At 42.5% G+C, this 8,604-nt stretch overlaps 1 long non-coding RNA gene across 1 annotated transcript; it reads right to left on the bottom strand.

The window, feature by feature from the left end:
* Positions 1 to 1,030: 1,030 nt before the first annotated feature.
* On the bottom strand, positions 1,031 to 2,750 carry LOC119914631. The gene is made up of 2 exons (XR_005446799.1): positions 1,673 to 2,750; positions 1,031 to 1,480 (listed from the first exon to the last, which is right to left on the bottom strand). It is a non-coding gene; the product is annotated as an uncharacterized LOC119914631 (long non-coding RNA).
* Positions 2,751 to 8,604: the final 5,854 nt, after the last annotated feature.

The following is an 8,604-nucleotide window of genomic DNA, read 5'->3' as shown; positions in this document are numbered from 1 at the left end:
TTGCATGTACAAAAGCTAAAGGGTTAACCAGTGTGTTTTGTTGAATCGTATTTGATTGCAGACCTGTACGCAATGCATATGTTCATGCAGCACCTCGCTCGCTCCCTCTCTCATGAACGCTGCTGCACAAATGTTATGTCTTTTTTAAAGTATTTTTCTCTAACCATTACTCCATTAATATATAAATGTATCATGTGCCTTTTTTCTTAGCCATCTAGTTTCTCTATACTTTGATTAAATTTTTCACAACTATACCTTCCCTCACTATCGTATGTCCCTGCTGGTCCTTCTTTAACACCTCACTTCCCTTATTCCCCTCCGTCTATCCAATCTGTCTCATCTTTTCACTTTAATATGCTTCATTCCAAATGCCCCATCTATCTCCAAAGGAGGAAAGAAAGAGGGAAGAGAGGGGCTAGGGTGGCGGAGGATCATAGAATTAGTGGTGGTACCATTACAAAATGTTACTCCAATCATAGTGTTATTTTTTTCTTTGCATCTAGTCTGTCCCTACTATACATTCAGACACATGGTCTTCAAACCAAAAAAATAAAAAATAAACAGGAAAAAAAACAGATAGGCTATGTTTGTAATGATTCAGTACACTGCAATTCAAAGCTGATTTGTTACAATTAATGTCAGCTGAGATTTAATTTTAAAAATATACTTGAAAATGACTAAAGCGAAAGGGTTCAGGACAGTTTTCATGTCATAGCTTACACGTCGTTCGGACATTGGGCCTGTATTTGGCTTCTCCTTTATATGCTTTAGACATCCATTAATTAAAATAACAAATAAGAAGCTGGAAGTAGTAAAACAAAGATAGAAACGATTTATAACCCATCACATTGACACTCGTGAGACAATCTGCTTGCACACGTGCGCGCACACTCACACACCAGCTACTTTCACACTATTTTCCAGGTCTAGGCCTATTGCACTGTTACAAATCTCCAGTGGAAAGTCCAGGGGAGGAGGAGGTTAGGGACAATAATAAATCATTCCAGGTTGAAGAAAGCAAGGAGACGGATTTATCAGTATAGTTTGGGGTTTATTTACAACTTCCCAAAACAAAGAGGAAGCGCCTAGTTTAAAAGGTACGGTTAGACAACATGCCAGTAAACTTAAAAAAGTAGCTTATGGAAAAACAAATTGCCACAAAGGGTAAATTAATACAACAATAGTTACCACCCTCCCTCCACCGAGACAGTAAAACCCCAGTGCGAGGCTTGGACTTGACACACACTACCACAGGCATTCCATAAACGCCACTGTAGTGTCACCCAGCTCCGGTAAGCTGTCTGTCTGCACACGTCAGCTCTCCACACTCAGTCTGATCGCTCTCTGCACCTGTACTTGCTCTGGTGCTCCTGCTGATTGCCAACTGGGAAGAGGTGTGCATACTAGCCTCCCGGCTGCAGCATGCAGGGGGGTAAGGAGGAGGGCAGGACCTACAGAGGACAGACAAGGAGCAGTACGCCTGGGAAGACACACCCGCACAGCCCAAGGGCCGTAACACCCAAGGGCCGTAACACCCCCCCCATAAAATTAAACTAGGGGTTTGACCAATACAGGGTCACAATTTACTACCACTTGAGACAAAAAAACTAAACAAAACACTCCCACCTATTCTCAGATCTTCCCCCAGAAGATGAATGAAGAACCCGCTCACCCGCGTGACAATGTGTCGGCTATCACGTTGTCAGCTCCCTTCTTATGCCGGATCTCCAATTTGTAACCCTGCACCAACAGAGCCCATCTCATCAGGCGTTGGTTGTGGTTGTACATTTGGGACAGGAAAACCAGAGGGTTATAATCTGTGAAGACAACAACTGGAAAGGGGCTATAACTGACAGACTTCGAAATGCTGCAGAGCGAGCAGCAATGCGAGGGTTTTTTTCCCCCTCTATATAGTGGAGTAGTTTAGCTGATGTTTTTTAAACTTGACAGAGAAGTAGCTAACTGGATGACACACATCTCCTTTTCCATCCCGCAGCAGCACAGCACCAGCCCCTGTCGCACTCGCGTCAACCTTGAGCTTAAAGGGGAGAGAGGAGTTTGGTGCGGCCAGGACTGGGGCACAACAGAGGAGAGATTTCCCTGCTTCAAAAGCATGTCGACACTCATCCGTCCACACAAACAGGACACTGGGACTACACGAACTAGTCAGGGGGGAGACGACTACTGAGAGGTTTTTACAAAAACACCTGTAGTATCTAGCCATACCAAGAAACGACGGAGTACATGTCTGGTCGTGGGGGCAGCCTAGCTGCACACTTCTAACTAGCTGGGGAAGGGCCTTTTCTCTGGAAAGACTGGACAGTGAAAACCCACACGCAAAAGTCACTGGAAACAGTTTCAACACCAGCAACACAAACAATAAACGCTAATAGCTTTCTTCCATATAACCCTAAATGTTTGGGAAAAAGATCCCGGAGGAGCCCCCAAATTGTTACGAACCTCCAGTGGAAAGTCCAGGGAAGGAAGAGGTTAGTTACGATTTTAAGTAACCAAGGGATTCTCAAAAAGGTGCAACAAAAAACTTCCCAAAACTAAGCGCAAACTTAAAAAGGTAGCTTATGGAAAAACAATTTGCCACAAAGGGTAAATTAATACAACAATAGTTACCACCCTCCACCGAGAGACTAAACCCCAGTGCGAGGTTTAGACTTGACACACTCTACCACAGGAACTCCACGAACGCCACTGTAGTTTCACCCAGCTCCGGTAAGCAGTCTGTCTGCACACGTCTGCTCTCCACACTCAGTCTGCCCGCTCTCTGCACCTTGTACTTGCTCTGGCGCTCCCGCTGATTGCCAACTGGGAAGAGGTGTGTGTGTGTGCACACGGCTGCAGCATGCGGGGGAGGGGGGGGGGGCAGGATCTACAGAGGACAGACAAGGAGCAGTACACCTGGGCAGACACACACGCACGGCCCAAGGGCCGTAACATCCACCAATATGCCGGCAAGCTGCGTTGTATGAAAGTACACATGGTTGCGTGATTATGGCAAACCTTTTGTTCAGTAGGAATGAGAGTATAGGAATGTGGCATATTGGTGGATATTCCTTCTGTGATTATTGCGGGATCTCTGTTTGAAATTGGCTGTGCTTCTGGCTGTATAGTATTAGGAGGCTGTCTCGTTTTTTGTTTGGGATTGGACTTTGTGATTGGCGATCATGTTCTGTGGTGAAGCCTTGATTTTTGATGCAAAGCCTGGGTGTAAGGCAAGACGATGTTTTTTAAATTATTGATCATTTGTTTAGATTGTAGGCTAGTTTGTTTTTCTGCACACCTTGTGAGCAGCAGCTGTCTGCCTCAGCCTGTCAAAAATGCCTTTTTACTAGTGATAAGCGTATGAACTAACATTGTTATCTGCTTGAGGATTGTCTAACCACTGCCATTAAAAACAAAACTGAACTATTTTATAGGCTGCAACAGTAAGCTGTGGTATGGGGGGGAGGAGGAAAAAAAAAAACCACGGGCTCCGGTCGGGCTCGGGCTGAGAATTCTGAAACTGTCTGACACAGGCCGGGCTAGATTTAGGGCTTAGATTTGAGGCCCATGAAGGGCTCTAATTTGACAGCTCAAGAGCCACATACCTATCCCAGATACCAAATCAGAGCTAAATGCTAAATTTGAATGTCATGTGACACTGGGCCAGTTTAATATGTCAGGGCTGTTTATTGGCGCAAACATCATTCAGAAGTACTGAAAACATTTGCAAGTGATCCAGCCACCTACGTTTTGTATACAATTTTTATTGGAATAATATTAAAGGAATCAATACCAAATGAGTAGCTTGTGAGTATCAAAGCATTGATCCCATAGTTTCGTAGTCATATCGTATCATAGTAGCATGTTGGGAGCTCTCTGACTTCTCTGTCTTTAATAGCACAACTGTACAGTCAGAAAAGAGAGGCAATTGAACTGTGGATGTTAGAAATTCTGACATGCAAGCCACTGATTTCCCTATCAGCTCAATGGCTGCTCATCTGTAGCCATGATGCGTTACTTTATTGCTTCATTCAGTTTTGTATTGTTACCACCTCTGTCTTTCTTTTTCTCTTCTTCTATCTCAACCTGTTTCTTATCTTTTATTAATCCCTATGCTTATTATATGCAGCTATAATGTCCAATAAAGCAGAAATGTAATAATAAAAAAAAAATATATTGAAAAATGGTCATGGAAGAGGAGGTCGTGAGAGCCAGGGAATAACACAAGGAAGAAGGAAGGAAGATGTGTTTATCTTCATCTATGTGCTCTGGGGAGACACAGGCACAGGCACACACACAAACACACACACACACACACACACACACACACACACACACACACACACACACACAGAGTCTGCATTCTACATGTGCACTGGTAGCATTCAAGTCATTTATGAAAACAACAATATTTTTCAGCATTAAATATGAGATGGCTTTTTCTCCCTCTTTTTCATATTCTTGTCTGCTTCTTTCTCTTCCTTCCCAGAAACATACTGTACTGTAGGGCTGTATTTTATAATAATTATAATTGTTTGTTTTCCTCCTGGTTTTTTTCATCTTTAGCTGTTTCTTGACTTTTTATTCCAGTCTTTCCACTCTTCTCTTTACACACACATACATCTCGTTCTCTGCTGATTGTGTTTTAATTATCTTCTTTCCTCTATCATAACACAATGTTAGTTTGTCTCTGGTTCAATGGGGTCAGAGCACAGACACAAACACAAGTAAGACACACACAAGCACACACACACAGTCTCCCAGATATCCAGGGATGATCCCTAGATCTGATGAAGAATGTTGTACTCCCCCATCGCACCGTGAGACAGAGGACCCCACAGCAACACATGCACGCGCGCGCACACACAAACATTTACAGATACACTTTCACACACCAGATTAAATATGTCCCAAGTGTAGCAGTAGTTAAAATTCTTGAATATGGGGAAATGTGGTGAGAAAATTAATTTTGCAATATTGTCTTAATTGTCACCACATGTACTGTATGTCTGTACACACCAGCTCCCATTTCTCAACTCAAACACACACACATAGCTGTGCGAATTTTGTACATTATGAAAGCTACAATGTGTGACTTGCATTTATATTTGCATATTGCAACTCACTGTTCACTGCTGTATGTGAGAGAGACTACATATAATAGGTAGCAGTGTACACATGTATTAAGCATGTGAGGCCACTTGATATATTGTATAAGTGCAAGGTGAACGCCAAGCATAACTGTACAGATACATGATTTGATTTTATGCTCCATTTGACCTGTAATAGCACTGAAATAATGGACATCATAACTATACCACCTTAAAAACGCCTTAAGGCTATATGTGAGATATACTGTGCGTTACATATTTTATGACATACATGACTACAAGATTCTTCAAGGAAACAAGTAAAAACATAAGCACAGGAAATACAAAATTAAATTAGAATAAAAGATAATATTGTATTGAATAGTTTTAATACATAAACTGTAAATGTTTTTTTTCATTATGTTGATAAAAAAAAAAATGCAATCAGGGTAGCAGGGTGTTTCCTACAAAATGTTTACAAATGGAAATTAGTCATGTAATTATGTAATTTGCAGGAGAAATAGGAGAATTGCAGTACTCATACCTTAAGATATTTTAGTATTGCTTTTACCTTTGGGCAATAAGCATTTATTGAGTGAAGGTAACAAATGCAATGTAGGAAAGAGGACAGATCAAAGGTTTCAAATAATTCACACATACACAGCTCTAATGAGGATTTTACTTAATTTATTTTTATGATTTGGCCAATTTTCTTCACCTTAATACCAGTAAAACATGTTGTGAATAGATTGAGAGAGAGTCAGAGTAATAAAAATGTGAGAGGTACAATTTGTTAATTTATAGCCTGAATTATTAAGTCCCAAATGTCACATTGTTGCCCTTGAGTTTTGCCTCTCCCACTCATTTGATTTATAATGAAAATAAAGAGGGAAATACCTAAGGACCAATTGTCAATCTTCTGCCAGAGGCGTGAATAGTTTCCAGTGGAAATAGAAAGGACATAAAGTGGATTTATGCTGGGAATGATGCTGAGAAAGAGAAAGACAAAAAGACACTGAAGACACAGCAAGAGAATTTGGTATTCCACTAAAACTTCAGCCTGGCCCTTTTGTGAAGTGGATTGTATTAACATGATCAACACATTTATTGAGACCTGGCTATTGGTATAGCAATTATTGTTTCAGTTGTTGTTCACTATTATTCAGTTAATGTCATGATTAGTTTAACCTCTGCTCACAACTTTCAGATAGCTAAAAAATGTGCAAATTGAACGTAGACTTTATGTTCCTTAGGGAGAATGTCAAGGTGGATGGTTGGGTATGCTACGTGCTGGGTATGCAAAGCATCTGACTTTAACACAAGATCATAATTTACATCCCTTCTCCTACCAATAGTAAAACCATTTTAAAAACCATGATGACAACCTTTCTCTAACTTAGTTGTAAGTAGTTTTGTTTGCCTAAACTTAACCAAACTTTAACCATACTGGTGTCAGTTTTTCAACTCTGTCACCGACCCCCTTTCGCACTTTTTTTATAATTCAGTCTCTAGGTTTCATACTAAAACTACCATGCCACTCTACTTCCATCATTTTTAGCCTCCATCGTTAACAAACTCTGCAGTCCCGAGACTTAAAGGCAGGGTAGGTAAGTTTGAGAAACTAAGAAACTGCAGATTTTTGAAAGTATCCAACAGAGAAACTCCCACCCCCTCCCTTCTGGGCTCCTTTCAAAGCCACGCCCCAAAAACACGTGAACGCGCGTTACCGACTCTGCTGGAGGAAAAGCACAGTGTGACGAGCGGAGAGCAGCGGCTCACATCAGGGGGTAAGAAACATCTAACTTTATCATTGTGAAACTGAATAACTAACCCAGTTGTTAGTACTCACTATCAAGCTAGCATGTTAATATTGGATAAGTTTAGAGTGACAAAGACTGACTTTGATTCAGTAACGAGTTGGCTAGCTAACTGTTAGCAACAGGTAGCTGTGTTAACAGCTGCGGTAACATTGGGCAAAGCTAAAAACAGGCTGATACACATTCCCGTTTTCGTTTACACTACACGAACGTGAATTTCGTGTTAGACTCATAACATGTACGTTGTTTTGCATGTTAGAGCATCCACGGTGACAACATTATTGTCTCTGATGAGGACTGCACTCCAGAGCCAAGCACAAACCGGGACAGGACCGAGGTCGAGAGGAAGCAGAGGAGGGAGGGCTGCCGGGGTCCGAGGAAGAAGAGGCAGGACGGAGAGGACGAGGTGCAAGCCAAGGAGCACATCTTCTAGGACCTGCGTCGAGCTTCACACTCCAACAACGGCATATGAACAGGTGTATATACAGTGGGGGAAAAAAGTATTTGACCCCTTGCTGATTTTGCAGGTTTGCCCACTTACAAAGAATGCAACAATCTACAATTTTAATCATATGTACATTCTAACAGTGAAAGACAGAATCCCAAAGAAAATTCCAGAAAATCACATCATATGAATTTATAAAAATTGATAACCATCTGATGAGGAAAAACAAGTATATGACCCCCTACCAAACAGCAAGTATTCTGGCTCCTACAAGCCAGTTAGTCTTTCTTTAAGACACAGCCCCAATCCCAACCAATTATCTACATCAAATACACCTGCCTCACCTCGTTACCTGTATAAAAGACACCTGTCAACACCCAAACAACCAGCATCCAACATCACCACCATGGGCAAGACCAAAGAGCTTTCTACGGACATCAGGGACAAGATTGTAGATCTGCACAAGGCTGGGATGGGCTACAAGAGAATCGGAAAGCAACTTGGAGAGAAAAGATCAACTGTCGGTGCAGTTATCAGGAAATGGAAGAAGCACCACACCACCGCCAACCTCCCTCGGTCTGGGCCTCCACACAAGATCTCGCCTCGTGGGGTGTCCCTGATCATGCGAACGGTGAGGAATCATCCCAAAACCACAAGGGGGGAACTGATGAATCAACTGAAGGCAGCTGGGACCACAGTTACAAAAGAAACGGTTGGTAACACACTACGCTGTCATGGATTGAAATCCTGCAGCGCACGCAAGGTCCCCCTGCTCAAGAAGAAACATGTACAGGCCCGCATGAAGTTCGCCATTCACCACCTGGACGACTCAGAAGAGGCCTGGAAGAAGGTGATGTGGTCAGATGAGACCAAAATAGAACTTTTTGGCCTCAACTCGTTGTGTTTGGAGGGCAAAGAACACCGAGTACAACCCAAAGAACACCATCCCCACCGTCAAGCATGGTGGTGGCAACATCATGCTTTGGGGGTGCTTTTCAGCCAAGGGGACGGGACAACTCCATCGTATTGAGGGGAGGATGGACGGGGCCATGTATCGTGGAATTCTGGACCAACATCTCCTTCCCTCAGTGAGAGAGCTGAAGATGGGTCGAGGATGGGTGTTTCAGCACGACAACGACCCTAAGCACACCGCCAAAGCAACAAAAGAGTGGCTGAAGAAGAAGCGCATCAAGGTTCTGGAGTGGCCTAGCCAGTCTCCAGACCTGAATCCAATTGAAAATCTTTGGAGGGAGCT

The sequence above is a fragment of the Micropterus salmoides genome, unplaced genomic scaffold, assembly GCF_014851395.1.
Source record: "Micropterus salmoides isolate LMB-PRFRI ecotype aquatic unplaced genomic scaffold, ASM1485139v1 Ms_hic_scaffold_20, whole genome shotgun sequence".
NCBI classification, from domain to species: Eukaryota; Metazoa; Chordata; class Actinopteri; order Centrarchiformes; family Centrarchidae; genus Micropterus; species Micropterus salmoides.
Note: the sequence above shows the minus strand (reverse complement) of the source record. Positions and strands in the feature narration are given on the sequence as shown.